Source organism: Lepisosteus platostomus, chromosome 5, assembly GCF_059453375.1.
Source record: "Lepisosteus platostomus isolate fLepPlt1 chromosome 5, fLepPlt1.hap1, whole genome shotgun sequence".
NCBI lineage: Eukaryota > Metazoa > Chordata > Actinopteri > Semionotiformes > Lepisosteidae > Lepisosteus > Lepisosteus platostomus.
The window spans coordinates 55,260,069-55,277,715 of NC_142615.1; the positions used below are offsets into that span (position 1 = coordinate 55,260,069).

The window sequence follows — 17,647 nt, forward strand, 5'->3', positions numbered from 1 at the left end:
CCAATACTCCAAAGTCACAAGATTTAGCCAATTCTCTTAGTGCAGTCACAAAAGCATCAACAGATTCGTCCTGAGACTAAGTTCTCTGCCTAAATTTATGCCGTTCCAAAACCACATTTCTCCGCGGTGTAAAGTAAGCGTCTAAGGCAGCTACAGTCTGTTCATATGTACCTTTTTCTCCAGGGAGATTGGCGAAAATCCGCTGCACGGGAGCCCCGATACAGTGCAGTAATGTAGCACGTCTCACAGCATCCTGAGCTTCTGTAGATCCACCGGCTATTTCAAAAAAATCTGTACGACTCCATCCATATCTTGTATTCCGTATACAAATCCGGAGCTACGAGGTTCAGTAGAAGCGGTGAAAAAAGCCGGGCATAAGCAAAGCTTCTCGGCGCGGCTGCCATATCTTCCAATGGGCAAGCTAAACGAACAGTCAGAAAATTCAAAAGTTCGTTTCTACCAGCAAGAGAACTAAAATCTGCAGTGTTCTGCTCGCTTTGAGTCCGTCAAGCACTCATCTCTCGTCGCCATAAATGTTGTGTATCTTAATAAAGAGACGTTTTAATATTATTTTAACTATTTTGTTAACTACACAGATCATGCCCTTACACCTTATATTCCTGCTTTCTACTCTCGTTCTGTTGTCTCGCGATGTCTACTCACTAAACTACATTTAGCATGACTTCTTGTTGCAGTTGAGCTCAAAGCTGGAGATGATCTCCATATTCTACCGCACTAACTAGTCCGAAACGTAGTACACAGTACACACTTTTTAAGTTAAGTCAGGTTGTTAAAAAATTAAACCAGCGCCCTGTCACAGAAACGTACCCCAGTCTCCCGCGCAACAAGCGGGGGTACTCAGCACTATACTGTACTAACGAGGAGCGCTTGTCTGCAGCTGAGCGTCAGCTCTGTTTACTGTCGGCAGTCATTTCCTCATTTCCAAAGACTTTTTCACCTGCTCTCAACTTTTAAAGACGGTCATAAACGCTCAAGAAGTAATTAATGTCAGTTGGAAGTCTGTTTCTGTTGTCTCAGCTCTTGATAAAGACAAGCCGTGCGTGGGAGACTCCCTCCCTGAAGACGTTTGCCGTCACCCTGCGAGGGAGAAGAGCCATCAATCACCAAAGCAACCACTGAGACAGTTAACATTAAACACGTGAAATGCGAGATGTTGTGATTTTTTCCCCCGCTTAAGGCTTCTATCGATCCTACTCTAACGAGAAAGACCTCTTTATTAGAAGTGAGATTTTAGCAAACGTCTCCAGGGGTAACTGCGACCTGAACGCAACGGCATCTTGCCTGTGGTACTTATAATGAAGTATATATTTTATTTCTTTCTACTCGTTGATAAGAAAAAAAGTGAAATCATGTAATTAGGGATATGTCTTTTTTTCATGGGGAAAACTAGCCCGAGCAAAAGTTTAGAGCAGCGCTCAATAAAAATGATCAGAACCCGAAAGCGCTTTTTATGCGGATCAGTATATTCCGATACCACTGGTTCTGCAGAAGAAATAAGAAAAGCCGAACTCAAAGCAGAAACGTGTTGCCATTACGGGTACTCTGTCTGCAGCTGCTTTAAGATCTACTCACACCACGATGCCATTAAGGCTACCTAGTTAAAAAAAACATCGTCACCTTTTTGAACGTGATTATTAGACACCCGTTAAATCTCAACCGAGGTTTCTTGAGAGATCGTTCAGCGAGCGAGTAATAAAAAACTACTTCGCTTCCAACCTCTGCTGTCACTGTAAACTCGGACGTGATGTTCTGCAGATGTGCAGTGTGCCTTTCCTCTTGTCGTATTCAAGAGTACTCACTGTGTGAGCCTCTCACTGCGTGTCCTGTACTCTACTGTGATTTAATTTAGATAATGACGTGGAGTAGAGTGACAAGATCTTCTTGAACATTTTCGGTTTGTGAAATGAAACACTAAATACACTACTGTAAATACAAGTAATGGACATTTAAAATAACCACAGTACAGCTAGAAGAGTGAAAGATAAAAGACTATTTAGAATGACATTCACAATAGACTTAAGAATAGCACATCCGCCCGAACAGGGACTTGAACCCTGGGCCCTCAGATTAAAAGTCTGATGCTCTACCGACTGAGCTATCCGGGCTCTGAAAGAAAGTCACCACTGTCGGGATCCTCGCAAGTCACGTGTACCATTCCCAGTAGAATGAGTGAGAAATACAGCATGACATGGGTAGTTAAGGGGCTCCCACAGTCCATCTTTCCTCACATTACTGATTTTTTTCAATAGCATTTTGACCTTTTTTCACATTCAGATTTTTTTCACATTTAATAAAATCTTTTAATCAACAACATTAAAAAGAAAACAAATGGAACATTTTTTGGAACAATAATTAAAAAAAAAACTTTCAATGCCTTGGTTGTATACTTGTGCACACCCTTTATAAAGGGAGTTGCAACAGTGCTGAAATTTAAAGAGCATTTCTGTAGAGAAAACAGCCTTGATGTTAAGCTTAGGGAGCCTGTCTTTTAGAAATTCTATTTCTTAACACCTTGCACAGCCTCCCGCCAGACTAACAAATATTTTTTTGGAGAAATTGACTCACACACCGGAAGACACTAACGTTTATTTACGTTAGAGCATGTGAATAACAGTTTAACCGAAAAAGGTTGTAATTGTGATTTTGTTAAAATTCAATAAATCGTCTATCAACAGTTAGAATTCATTTAGAAATTGTTTTATTTAATAAACTATAAGACAATTAAGAGAGTTTATAGGTCATATCCGTCGCTTATGTTCTTTTAACTCTAGCGTTCAGGATCCAAACCCAGGTGCGGACGATTGTGTTTCTTGAATCTCTTGTAATCATCAAAAGTCGATGTGTAGTGCTTCAGTACTTTCTCGAGTTGTGCCATGGATATTTTATACGATCAATACTTGTCATGCTCTTTTGCATTTTCCTTAACAAACGGAAAAAGTTCAAGGTGTGTTTATGGCTGTGCTTCACATCTACACGAGAGCAGTACAGGACACGGAGTGAGGAGTTCGTGAAGCTTTCAGTTTAGTGCTGAGTTCAGAAGGAGGATTCGCTCGCTGAATGATCAATCAAGAAATCCCGGGTGAGATTCAACAGGTGTTTTCTGCAACAGCCACGACAAGTGTGAAGCAATCTCTGGATTTCCTGACTTTGAACTAAATTATTAGTTCAAATAATTTAGGATTTAACAGAACTAAAAGAGGTACATTTAAAATAGCAGCGCAACCCTGCAGCACGTCGAGTTTAATTGTGTAAACTGCATTTAATTGTGTAAACCTGGCTCTCTCTGAACACGAGCAAAGAGTTCTCACTCAACAGAAGATTGCGATGCGAGTACTCTAATATAAAAGCACCTGGAGATACCAGGGATTGAACCCGAGACCTCATACATGCAAAGCATGCGCTCTAACACTGAGCTACATCCCCGATGATAAAGTTTATGGAACAGACTTAGAGATGTGCAAATGCTCACTGATCACACCACTCACGAAGAATGCCTGCAGTTTCCCACTTTCGCGTTTCTTCTACTACAGAGTAAATTCATAGGAATGAAGAAATAAGGAAGGAAAAATAATCGCATCGAAGCTTCAAGAGACTGGGCACAAATTAATCTGTTATTTTTGTATCCAGTTACATGGGCGACGGTGGTTGATTCCCAGACGGGGGAGTGCTTTTTTTCTACCTCCTTACTCGACTGTCTTTCAATTCTATTTTATTTGAAAGCTTTTTGCATCTTTTAAGTGCTCTTGATTAAACTATCCATAGAAAAACAGCAGTACTGATGATTTAACGCAAAAGGGTGAAACAACGCCCCAACCACAGGAATGGTAACAGGAAGGATCGTGTTCTTATTTAATATGTCCTTTTGAGATGTCTTGTCAATGCTCACAGGCGGTAGAGCTGAATAATTTACTTTTAGTGGTGTTTTTAAACAAAGATGGAACACGTTCTTTCTATACCAGGAGAAAAGGAGCAGACTTTACCTTTAAGTGGCAAAAATGACACCTTATCAAAGCTAATATTAATTAAAATGATATCACAACAAAGGATTTGAGCCTTGAGCTTTCATTGGACGTCTGTGTCTCCATAACTTTGTAGGTGAGAGAGAGGATTGTGATAATTTGTAAGGTCTTCTCGGAAGTGCGTTGGTGGTACAGGCGCCTTCCAAATAATTGAGTCAGGTTTGAATCCCAGCCAGTGCAAACCCGAATCTTTTCAAGATAATCTGTGGTCCGCTAACACATCTTTTGAAACACTACAACAGGTAACACCCCGTGTGAAACATCGTGAGCATCTGTTAAACCTCTCTACCTACCCGTTCCTCACAGAGACATGACGAGGGTCTAAAGGGACATTTTGAGCCGTAGAAACATTTTATCATTCAGTAATTTCCTGTGCGGTCAGGCCAGTTCCACTTTAACTGCGCCCGACAACGGAGGTCGTTTTGAAAACAACGAGAGTAAAGGGACACTGCACGTCTGCAGAACATCACGTCCGAGTTTAAGGACAGCAAGAGATTGGAAGCTAGGGAGTTTCGGGTCTGTGTTTTTATTATAGGTTCAAGAAAATCTGAATACCTTCTCAAGAAGTATTTCAGAATCCCAGTCAAATCCAGTACAAATGCCGCATAGATCTGCATTGTACAATTAGTATACTGTTTGTCCATTGAATCAAACATGCCTTATGAAGCATTTCTAAAACAGGAGAGATTGTTAGGGAATGCGTCTTCCTGTAAAAATAAAATGACTTCAAGGGCACTATAAGCAGAGGTGCTCTACAGGAAAAACTATTGCCAGAGATGCCAAAGAGGTCGAGATTTCACCACATGAGCGAAAGCATCTCAGAAAATGAAGTTGCGGTCGTTTCCACGCGTTATAAAACCACTAGGTCAAACAACAAGAGCTGAAGAGCCGCTGTTGAGAGTAACACGGCCGAGCGCTCTAAGGAGCTGGCTTAAACCTCCAGTCTCTTCAGGAGCATCTGTTGGAGTTGCACTGCTACAGCGCATCTCCTTGTTAAGTATCCCTTTTATTGTTGTTGCTGCCTCCAGGCGATGTAAACCAGGTTCAGAAAAAAATAATTTGAACAACATTATTCTCCTCTTTATTTGAAGGCGTGGTGGCCAAGTGGTAAGGCGTCGGTCTCGTAAACCGAAGATCGTGGGTTCAATCCCCACCCGTACCTGTTTCGTTTGTCTCCGCTTACCTTTAGTTTCAAAGTCTTCAAAAAAAATGTAGGAGTCTCAATAGTAAGAGAGCATAACTGTCGCCAGTGATTAGTGTTCATGCTTATCCTGCCTTGTTTTTTAGTCGACAAAGCTTGTCTCTCTTCACACCCATCTTCCAAATGATCGCCTCAGCATTGGGAAGGAACCTACGCTTGGTACAGCCCCCCACTCCATGGTCTGATCACAAACAAATCTGGTGAGCTGTCAGTCCAGGTTGGAAGTAACGTTCGAAAGCACTAAAAATCTGACTTAGGAACGAGAAGACCATGTTTTTTTTATACGAGTAAACGATAAAATAATATACTGCCTGCAAGACTATGTCAAGTTCAAGTTCAAATTCAAGTTAAAAGTTCAAGTTCAAGTTTATTGTCATTATACTCATACGCAGGTATATGGAATAACGAAATGGTATTTAGCTAGCTCTCGGACATAAGTAGTACAAAGAAAAAAACACAACAACAATACAATTGTATAACAAAAGAAAGAGACAACAGCCGATGTGCAAAAAACAACAACAAGCAGTGTGCAAAACAACAAAAAGGTAACAGGTTATGTGCAAAAACATGCATCAAAAGAATGAAATAAAGGGATAGAAATGATGGGGAGTGAGCTTTTGACATGTATGGGAGAGGTAGATTTTCAATGTGTGTTTGGGTTTTTGGTAAGAAAGAAGGCACTGTGAGGTTCAGATCATAGGTGAGAGGTGAGGAGAGAGTGAGAGAGGCTGGGAGTTTAATAGTTTGATAGTGCGGGGGTAAAAACTGTTTCTGAGTCTGGTAGTCCGGACCCGAATGCTCCGGTACCGTTTTCCATGTCATGCTAAACGCCACAAATTGTGTATGTCCAGTCGTATCAATCGTCCTAAAGATACAGAAAATCGGATGCAACTGGTGCAATGATTGCACACATATCTTTAGAACAGTCGAGCGGTTTAAAACAGCAAATTCACAGCTTTGTGTCTTTTAAGCTTTGTGTTTCGCTCTCCAAATAGAGGCACGGGTTTAAGTCCCACTTCTGACAGTCAGGCGTTTTACCCTGTCTTTTTTACCTGCCTTTACACTGTTTCAGTCTTGTTGTGCTCACTGACAATCACAGTACGAGGAAAACGGAGAAACTGCTTAGCAAAAACATAACGGACAGAAAAAAGCTTCGTAAACACGTGAATGTGATTAGCAGCAGTAAGGTATGCATTCAAATGTTTAAGGCAGATTTCTAAAAGCAGCAGAAGAAAGGTGCAGCCTTTGTGAGAATTCGTGGGTTTTTATGCTGCTTGGACTTCTTTCAAGCCTATGAGGTGACCCCCGTTTTATTTTCATTTTCAAACTTCAGAACCGAATAACGAAAATGTTTCATGTGTGACAGCATTCCGTTGCAAATACCGTTTCCACGATGTATTCAGCGACGGGAATGAAATGTTTTAGTGCTGGCTCAAATGCGAGGAATTTCAGAAAAACCTGGAAAAGCAACGCTTGCAGTAAATGACATATCGAAAGCGTGTAGTCAGCATGAGCAGAACAACGCAATGCTCTGTAAAAACGATCTGAAGCCGCAATTACTCTTTTATCTCAGGCAGTTCATTCCGATACGATGTTTCCGCAGACTAAATGAAATGCCGAACTCCAAGCATGTTGTTGCCATTATTGTACTCCTGCTGAAAGAAGAAAGAAAGAAAGGTGTCGTAAATGAACTTTGTCGCCCGTGGGAGATGTCAAGCGCATTGGACATGAAAAGTGCCGGATAAAACCCATTTCTATACGTTTCTCTTAGTGTCGGGGCTCCTATTGAATCTAAAGGAGGCAACGTGCTCAGCCAGCCGACTCAGCGCTTACTGAACGCAGGTGTTTCAGAGCGGTGTGTCCAAGTCGCAGTAAAAGAGGGGGATTCTGCCGGCGCCGTGGCTTAGTTGGTTAAAGCGCCTGTCTAGTAAACAGGAGATTCTGGGTTCAAATCCTAGCGGTGCCTTTCTTCCTGTCTTCTCGCACCGTTTATTGTTATAGAGAACATGCTTCTGCATTACCTCAGTCAATATCACCGGGAATGTGAATAGAAATGTAAACATCAATATTTCTGCTCTCTCCTGAGAAACACAAGTATAGAGTCAAAACACAATAAATAATGCTAAAAAATTATTCAGTTAACACCCAGATGTGACAAAACACATTTAAGACTTACATCCCCTTTAAATATGTATTTCCTTAATATCAGTTCTCTTCCCTCCCCAGGACACCTGCAAATTCACTAGAGCATATTAAAAGCTGTGTGTAAGTCTTACATGTGTTCTGTCACATCTGGGTGTTAAATTAATAGATGTGTTGTGTTATTTAATATGATTTGACTCCATGCTTGTGTTTCTCGGGAGACAGCAGAAATATTGGGGATTTGCGGCTACAGAAAATAATGTGAACTTTACAGGCAAAAGTAAGGTTAAGTTAAAGAAACAAAAACGTATTGTCACCTTTTTCAACGTGATTTTTTAAGACATTTGTTCGGAATAGTATATCTTCTCGTGTCTGTGGCTGTTATCCTACAATAACGGTGGTGAAATAGCAGGAATGTGCGGAAAGAATCGGAGATTGAACAGAAGACTCATCCAGTCGATAGTAAGGTTGTGTAGGACCGCACACCCTACGATGTCAGTGTTGAGTAGTGAGGTTTAAAAGCTTCTTCACGAACCAGGAAGGAGTACAAACCTAAAGTCTTCTGATCCGTAATCAGACACGTTATCCATTGCGCCATTGGCGTTTGTATTGCATTCAAAGCCGCTACTATTCATGTGTCTTGTATGTGTGTCTAGTTACTACGTCTTTCATTATGCCTGGTTTAAAATAATGTATCTTTAAAACAGACAAAGGGTTTATGAGTCTCCCTGAAATTCACACACGAAGAATAAAAAATATCGCGTTTAAAAAGAATACAGAGATGCCGGCGATAGAAAACGGAGCGTCTTAAGTGCGCGCTATCACTGAACTAAACTCCCGATCGATAAGTTTGTCGGCGGCTTTTTAATTGTGTTAGGAAGAGCAAACAGTCCACAGTGTACATTTTAAAGGTCTGAGCAAAACAATCAGACGTGAGGATTAGGATTAGGATCCAGAACAGGAGCCTTTACTTCTTTATATACTGAGCTTTCGGGTGAACGTCAAAGTGAAAGACAAATTCGCAATTTTCACTTTTTGATTAAGGAACAAGAAAACACCATCCTTCGAGCTGGATTCAAACCAGGGACATAAGAAATGCCCACTGTTTTTGTCTATAGTCTTAAGATCTAGCAATTGAGCTATCGAGAGGTCGGAAAGTAAACGCTTTTTCACACGTGTAGCCCAATGTAGTGTAGTGTTCCTCTATTTAAATCCCAGTTCGACGTCAAAATACTCACTCCCATAGTCTCGTTCAGAAGAAGAAATGGACCAGGCTTCCACTGTATAAACGTCCAGAGTTCTTATAAAACGTTTGAAGGGACATCAGTGCAGACTGAAATTGACCCGTTTTCTAGTGGGATCAGGATCATATAAAACCTTTCTTTTGGATTGAGAAGAGGATCATGGAGACACTCAAAATATCCCTGTCTTTGCTTCTTTCAAGGATGAATGGAGTATTGAGCTGCAAGCATCGGTTTAAATCAAAACTCTCTGCTACTGCAGTTGCTTGTTTGAGAGTTTCTTCAAATCTTTCAACTGAACGTTGATATCAAGAGATATTGACGGTAATATCATAGGGACTTTGGTTTTCTTTTGATCGAAAATTGTATTAAAATACAAGCCTCTTTCACAGTTGTATACAGTAATACTTTCCCTTGCATCCTAAAATTTCTAAATACCACAAAGTTACAACATATGGAATAGCATTTATTTTAAAATGTATTTTAAAATTTGCATTTATTTAGAGCTATATTTAGAGCTTAGTAAAGATAGCATTGCTAATATTGATGGAGTAGAAATGTAAGATGAATTGATAGCTTTTTCTGAACTAAAAAAGTCCTACAACGCCTCCTGTAACAGTAGCGAGAGAACAAAGGTTTGAGGGTGGGTACCCACCTGTATAAGAATAGTATTCTGCCAGTGCTGTGGTAAAGCTGGTTAAAAGACTTGTTTCATAAAGAGGAAATCCTGGATCCGATTTCCAGCGGTACCTTTTTTTTTCCTGTCTTGTTTTACAGAACATGTAATTTGGGACACTCAAAGAGTTCTTGATTTGGTTTAATGCGTTTATTCATTTCCTTTGCAGAACAACTTGTTTTTTTTAAATCATACAGCTTGCGAAAGATGAAATGCGAGCGAATTTTTTTGTTCACCAAAAGTATGTCAATGAAAAAAAGCGTAAGGTGCAAGCATTTCTGTGGTGCAATCGGTTAGCGTTTTCGGCTATTAATCCCCAGGTGGGTTTTTTGATCACACCCAGGGACGCACTTCTTCCTATAGTAAACATCATCACCGCAAAAATTTAATTGTTCCGCAAAACCTGAACTATTTTGATATTTGCAGTAGTAAACAATTGAGTACCAGAGTCAACATTACCGGGAATTTCCAATAATTACCGACATTGGCAACTTGCAAGCAGTTAGTATTCACCCATAGAATTATATGTTCCAGTGAGTGAGGGAGAATTCACTTATGCTCCCGTTGCATCTTCAGCTAAAGTAATTTAAAAAACATTGCAAAATTGTTCGAGAACTTGTCAAGCAAAAACAACAGATCGCCGGAGTTCTATTTTAATATTTTCGTATTTTTACCTTAATTTGAATATAAATGTTAACATAAACGCTGTTCAATATAATGTAATGTTGTTGTACTTTTAAAATATTTTAGCTGAGGGTGAGAGGGGGGATATTACGCCTTGCCAAACATCTAAAATAACTGTAAAAGGGGATGGCATTTTAATAAAACTGGCAATCAAAAGAAAGTTACAATTTGTATGGTATTATACTCAATATCCCTCGATATTGAAGGTCAGATGAGGAATTTGAAGAAATTATCAAAGAAACAACGGCAATAGCAGAGGATGTTGATTTTGAACCAGTGTTTGCACCTCAATAATCCATCAATCTTCGCTTGACAGGCTTCCTCAAGATATTCGGTGTTCTATACAAAAAATCGACAATTAAGCGCAAATGTGACAAGAGGCAAAGACTGCGGTAGAGGAGGAATAAACTCCACACGATGACTGTATGTATACGTCTGTCTAATATTCGGCCCCTGCAGGGGCATCATATTCTCTGAACTGCCTGCCAGCGTGTGTACGGGCTTATAATTCAAGAATATCAATGGTCAGTCGCTTACAACGGGTGTTTGTGTTTGTATTATTTAGAGAATTGAAAAAACATTTTCTAAACTACAGCTCGAATGAAATTTAAAAAAGTTTATTTGTCTCTTTGCTGTAACAACTGTGCCAAAACTATTCAGATACATCAAAATAGCATCAGAATGTAACTAGATTTTATTGGATTTTAGGAAATGTATTTTTGCGCATTTCTCTATACAATCAGAATACCTTCCTGTTTTCACCGTGTTTATTGTTTCTGCCTATGATCTCGGAAAGAAAGACCCAGTATCTGTTCACCGAAATATTCCAGGAGTTTGATATGGTTTGAGAGGAGTGTATGAAAGTAATGAAGGAGGGAGGACACGCGCATTCCGCACGGGGAGCGCAGAGCAATGAGTCTGCAGCTCTCCGAGTCTTTTCTTATACAACCTCCCGGAGTCCGGACACAGCGTCTCCAGCCAGTGTTGAGGGTTTACAGTTCAGAAAACGGCTGTCTCGAGCAGAAACTGATCTTCCTGCTTTAGTTAAGGTTTGGTTATTGTGGGGGTTTAGCGCTTGTATCTCTCTTCTCTTACTAAACACTATCTACTGTAAAGTATATAAATAGAAGCAAAAATGCAGCTAAAATACTTCAGTAAGGCCGAGCAGATAGGAAAGTTTAATAAAAATGTTCTATGATCTATGTTCTAGTTGCCCATATTTTTTAAACTCTCTGTTCGAGCTCTGATTTAATCCTCTCGGCTCCTGCCGCTGTCACCGGGAGAGTGGCTGCATTCCGTAGGGCTACAGGCTGATTTCACAATGCCACATTTAATGAAATACAGGGGAAACCGCAGGGAAAACAATATGTTTTAATACGTCTTCTTCTGGATTTATATTTCGGTCTTTCACCTTTGAATGCATACCTTGACCGTAAATCTTTACTCGATTACAGGCACCCCAAACAGTTCTTAAGGGAGAAATCGAAGCCTATTTGACTTTCTGCTAATCACATTGAAGTGTTCACGAAGCATTTCCCTGCCCATCATGTGCCCGCAAGCCGGTTTCTCCGTTTTCTTCTTTCTGTCGTTGTCAGCGAGCACAAGAAGACAGGAAAAATGCAAGAGAGGGAAAAGCTGTCAGGAGTGGGATTTGAACCCACGCCTCTATGCAGAGACCAGAACACCCAAGCAATGGAAAGACAGGAGTCCTTGAGTCTGGCGCCTTAGACCACTCGGCCATCCTGACGAGATACGTCAGTTGGTGTGATAAAAGCACCAGTAGTTCACAAAACTGAGAAATGCTTTGCTGGAGAAGCGCCACGTTGCCTAATGTTGCCTAAACGGATCGCGGAAATCAAATATTCGGATCGATTTAGAGTGTGCTTTACAGCCTTTGTGTAATATTTTAAATTGTTTTAAAAAAGTGTGTACTGTGTACTACGTTTAGGACTAGTTAGTGTGGTAGAATATGGAGATCATCTCCAGCTCTGAGCTCAACTGCAACAACAAGTCGTGCAGAACAAAGTCAGAGTTCAGCTGAACCTTTGCTCAGTGTGGTGCTCAGGACTCAGGAGTATTATTGTGGTTCTAATTAGCACAAACTGCAGGGGTCCTGAATCAGAACATTTCAATTTATCTGTTCAGTAAGTTAAAATGCAGGACACATTAAAATCGGATTATTACTGTGTCTCTGTCCCGTTTGTATATAACCGAATGTTTAAAAGATACCAGTAAGGACACACAACTACTAATGCGGTACTTATTGGAAATAGTCCCAAAACAAGTACGTCCGGCAGCTGGTAATAATTTTGCAGTGACACTTTGAAGATTTACACTCTATTTAAATATTAATTTACTAAATTTCAGTTCTCTTTTCTCACACTCCCTGGCATAACTGAACTCTCACTCTCGCATACTAAAGGCTTTACATGCATTAGCTATGATACAGATTCTAATAAAGACAGAATGAAACTGCTTGTTTTGTGTCTCATGGTGATCCTCTTCTCGATCCAAATGAAATGTTTAATATGATCCCTCGAGAAAGAAAGGTGTCAATTTCCGCCTGGAATGATTGATGCTCCATCAAACATTTTGTAATATCTCCAGAAGTTTATACAGTAGAATCCTGGTTTGTGGCTTAAATTCAAGGTAAACAAGACTAAGGAAACGAGTTGGAAACAATGTCGATCTGGGATTTAAATCATCCGGAACATTTCACTACATTGGGCAGTATGTGCCAGGGAGCAGTTCCTGACAACTGTTGATAGCTCAGTTGGTAGAGTGGAGGATTGTAGTGAAAACAAGAGGGAATCCTTAGGTTGCTGGCTTGACTCCGGCTCGAAGGAAGGTGCCCTTTGTGTATTTCATTCAAACAGTTAAAATAGCCGATCTTTTTTTCACTCAGACTTTGATCAAAAGCTCAATAAACGATGAAGCAGAGGCTCTTGTTCCGAATTCAGCTCACGTCTGATTGTCTTGTTTTGGCCAAGATCTGATCTTTGAATTCAGGGACTACTCTGTCTGCTTTGTACAGTAATTCAAAAGTAGATACAAATGTCACATTTTTATTGTAGATATAAAGGTGTTCTCTGTTTTCAAAGGATAGGTACTTAATTGGCTTTATGATTTGTTTTGATTTTGTATCGTTGTATTATTAAGTTTGTGCTTTTTGTGTTTTTAACATATTGTGAACTTATTTTTGAAACAAATGCTTACAAAGGCAGACATGGCACACATCTGTTTATACCAGCGGTGAATTGTATATTTTTATTAAGTAGAAGCTACTGCGCACTTCTGGGAGTATAACAGGTTCGATATAAAGTGGCAAAAATATATAAGGGGAAAATACCCCAGACTGGGTGTAAAGGCCTCGTTGTGACTGTTGTTTTATTGTTGAATACGGCATACTGTGCACGAAATGTTGCAGAAACACAATCTGATAGTTAAATAATTATTATTTTAATAATTTTGATAAGTATGAGGCCCCGGATCCAAATATTCAGTTCTGAATTTTTTAAACTTTTTTAACTAACTTTCACAATCGCGATAAACATTTTTTTAAGACCTTTTAAAAACTAGATATAGATATAGATAAAACTAGATAAAAAACATTAGCTTTATCGGTTTTTACATTAATCGATTTTGAATCAAATTTGATCTTTTTACATTGCATTTTACATTGAAATGTAGCATGCATACCTAATCCACCAACGGACAGAGCAATATTTTACGTTGCCTTCCAGAGCTTCCAACGTGTGATGGATTTGTATGGGTGTCTGTATGATACCACTACAGCACTGGCGCAGGTGCAAAATCCACTTTCACACGACTTTTTCAGTGTCTTCTCTCTCAAATGGACCGAAGCACAGGAGCCAATATTAGAGTGAACGACAGGTGTTTAAACAGAGGATGTTCCAATGTCTGGGACAACGCATTGTGATTTTGTATAAACGCAAATGGTTTCTCATTTAAAAGCCAACAATATTCTTTTTCTCCCTGGCGCTAATAAGCTACCACACATGCAAGCTGTTGTGTGAAAGAAAATTCATATGTCCATAGGAAGGCAGAATAAAATCCAGAACTGTGTTGGTGATATCGATAAACAGGGCTCATGTTCACAACAAAACTTTACTGTATAAAAAGTTAAAATTCGTACATATATTTTTTTATTATGCAAAGTGTCTGTTAAACCATTCATGAAGGATTTTTAGACAAAAAAACACACCATTATATGAGAAAATATATTTACTATATGTGCATTTAACTCACTTTATAAATTGTGAGCCGATATAAATTGTTGCCCCGCTTTTTTGTCATAAATACACAAGCTTGTTATGTCTTGTGTCAGAAATAAACTGCATGAAATTTGCTAAAGCAACAAAAAGTAAGCGCCACAAAGAAGACAAACATTTGCGTTTATAGTGCAGTTATCTCGAGCCTTTAAAATTACTTTAAATGCAATTTGTTTTTCTCTGTGGCTCTAAGGCTTTGTCATTTACTGTAGTTATTCAGGAGAATATTATGTTAATCGTATAGATGAAACGTTTAATATATTCAGGTGGGTAGCTACGTCAGCATGCGTATCTGCAAAGAACAAGTAATACTGTAGGTTTATTCCATGCTGAAAAGAGAAGAGAGAAAACAAACCTGAAGAAGGTTTCACAGCTGAAACGTTGTTTTTTCTGTCTTCTCTTTTCAGCATGGAATAAACCTATTACTTGTTCCTTTAATATATTGTTCGGTTTGACTCAAAATGCTTTACTACTACAAGAGAGAATTATAGTATGGAGGATGAGACAAATTTATGATTTCTTGGAAGAAAATGTTTTTTCTTTGCATTCGAAATGAATCGAAACTTTAGCGCGACACACAAACCCTTTGCCTTTTTTAAAGATATAATATTTTTAAACAGACAAGTATAGAAAACGTTTTTTTTACTAAGCAATTTTGGCCGGGGGCAATGTATTACTAGTAGTGGCGCTGAGGTCACTATGGTACAGTTGAGCACCGTAAGATTAGGGCCAGTGATGTAATGTATAACGCATCTGACTTCGGATCAGAAGATTGTAGGTTTGACTCCTGCCTGGCTCATGTTGCTTTTTTAAAACGGTACTGTCTGAAGATCAGCTCCTGCTCTGAGCTCAATAGCAATGCAAAACTGTGCGTAACAAAGCTGGCGAGCAGCTGAAGTTGTGCTCAGTAGTCAGTACGGTGCTGAGGGTTCAGTACTGGCGTTGTTCTAATTAGCACGAACTGCAATGGCTCTGAATCTGATCATTTCTATGGAAGCCCATTTCCGCCAGGGAGTAAAAATAAAAACGCGCTATGGTATCTCAGAATTCCGACTTACTAACTGAGAATTGCGACTTAAAAACTCAGAATTCCGACTTTATATCTCACATTTGGGACTTATATTTCATTGTCTGTCCTTTTGTTATTGTAATGGATTCGGGTTCCAGGGCTTGTGCCCTCGCCGCTCCCACCCTAGTTTGTGCCTCACTGCATTGGCTCGAACCCAGGCCTTGCCAGCTGAGCTAAAGAAGAGTTTCTTTTTTAAGTAAAAAAGGACATACAATGGAAATATTTAAAAAGTATAAGTTTCAGCTTTTATAATTGTGAATTCTTCTGGATGTGAAGTGTCTATTTCTGTATCTTATTTCATATTCTGTCTTCGTTTTTGTATTTCTGGTGTTTAAATAAAAAAAAAAAATTAAAAGCCCACCGTCCACTATTCCATCTGTGTACTATGGAAGCCTCACTACCGGAAATGGGATTCCATAAAAATTAGTGTAATTAATTTGATTTTTATCAGGGCACTGTACATGACAAGTCTTCAGGCTTATAGATTCTATGATCTTGTACGATTCATCAATATAGTGTAACGGAACGGCCAACATACAATTTTTAGTTCAGGTGGGTAGCTGCGTCAGCATGCGTAGGCTGCAAAGGAACATGTAATAGGTTTATTCCATGCTGAAAAAAAGAAGAAAGAAAATATGTTTTGGCCGAAACGTACCAGTAAACTTTACATTAACAATACCAGCCAACGATACATTATCATTTCACACCGGTTCTACAGGAATCTACAGCAGAGCCCTGAGTTGACTCCCAGACTCCCACTGAGCCCATAGAATTCCACATCACCCATCACTCCTGCACACAGTCTGCTGAGAGCGCCTGTCCATAAACTACTGGATTGAGAATGGGATCAAATAATTCCCCATTTTCTTAATTCTACATCAAAGGACTGTTAAACGTCTATTTGAAGGCATCGATTCGTATTCTTAAACCAGATGAACGCCTGGAATAAGTTAATATTACTTATAAATAGTCGTGCTACAATACTCCAGTTGAAGGCACGCTTCTAGCTTTGTGGTACTCTGGTGCGTCACAAATTTATGTTTGAATTTCTGTGGATGAACTACTATAGGTGTACCCTCGCTCACTTTCTTTAGCGACAGTCGTTGCTCTTCATCTGAGTGATGTATTTGCCTGTTTTTCGGTTCACTTCCCTGCAAGGAATATTTACCTCAGAGCTCTCTTTCACAGACTGCAGGCGCTATGTTTGTTAACAGGTGTTATAGTGATGACATCTTTCTGTATGATCAGGACAGGAGCTGCAAGTCCACTGTGTTGTGGCTCCAGTACAATTTTAGCTTATTATTATAATACGTTTTAACAGCGACAGATTCTTAAGATCACAAGGTGTTTACGATATTATTTCAGTATTAAGATGTTACTACATTCGGAACTGTCCCATAGGATTCAGTGTTCTATTAGTTTGGCACTAAACTGCTTAGTCTATTGCAGGAATTGTACTTAGTCCTGTCCTGTAGTGTCCTCTAGAGAGCAGCAGCTGTTTCCTTGGGCTCATTGCAATTGGGAACATTGTGATTACTGAGCAGGGGACTAAAGTCAGCAGACAAGCGAGTTGCAAATCGGTATTAATCTGGCGTACAGAGCTGCATGTTAATCTCTGGATCATCTCCAGTTAATGTGATGCTGTTCTTACCTTGCAATTGACCCAATCTGACTACTGGCACCAACAACCCTGTTATTAAAAATAAACTTCTTGTGTACCTACCGTGATACATAAGTTTGGTGGAGAGGTTTGGCAGCCCATATTCAGTCAAAGGTGTGTGTGCAGATCACTGTGATATACAGGCATCAACAAACTGACATACAATATTAAATGTTTAACTGATAAAACCCAAATGAACCAAACCTGAATAAATTAGTGGTGGAAAGGAGTCTTTTTATATAGCAAAAGGTCTCTGATCCTTTGGTAAGAACGATGGGTATATAACCCATTGTCCTCAATATTAGAAATGAATCCTTGAGCACTGCTGTTGTACCAACAGTCCTCAAAAGTGCTGCCACTTCCCCAGTCCCATAAAAGCCTAACATTACCCTTTCTTGCATAAACTGTAGAACGTGCCTTCACATTTCAGTTGCAGTTTAATCTATTATCACCCTACTCCCCACTTCATAACCTTCGCTCTTCTAATTCTGGTCTCCTAACTGTCCCCCAAGCCCATCTACACTGTATGGGTGACAGGGCCTTCTCCTGTTATGTCCCCAGGCTCTGGAACTCTCTGCCCAAGGATAGCAGAGTCACCTTCCCTAAACTCCTTCAACTTCAGCCTCAACACCTTCTTCTGTA

At 39.6% G+C, this 17,647-nt stretch overlaps 4 non-coding genes across 4 annotated transcripts; 2 read left to right on the plus strand and 2 right to left on the minus strand.

Moving 5' to 3' along the window:
• Positions 1-2,053: 2,053 nt before the first annotated feature.
• On the minus strand, positions 2,054-2,126 carry trnak-uuu (transfer RNA lysine (anticodon UUU)). Its single transcript has one exon. It is a non-coding gene; the product is annotated as a tRNA-Lys (tRNA).
• A 3,004-nt stretch (positions 2,127-5,130) lies between these two features.
• trnat-cgu (transfer RNA threonine (anticodon CGU)) lies at positions 5,131-5,202 on the plus strand. Its single transcript has one exon. It is a non-coding gene; the product is annotated as a tRNA-Thr (tRNA).
• A 1,931-nt stretch (positions 5,203-7,133) lies between these two features.
• On the plus strand, positions 7,134-7,207 carry trnat-agu (transfer RNA threonine (anticodon AGU)). The gene has a single exon. It is a non-coding gene; the product is annotated as a tRNA-Thr (tRNA).
• Positions 7,208-11,620: 4,413 nt separating this feature from the next.
• trnal-caa (transfer RNA leucine (anticodon CAA)) lies at positions 11,621-11,731 on the minus strand. Its single transcript has 2 exons — positions 11,694-11,731; positions 11,621-11,666 (listed from the first exon to the last, which is right to left on the minus strand). It is a non-coding gene; the product is annotated as a tRNA-Leu (tRNA).
• Positions 11,732-17,647: the final 5,916 nt, after the last annotated feature.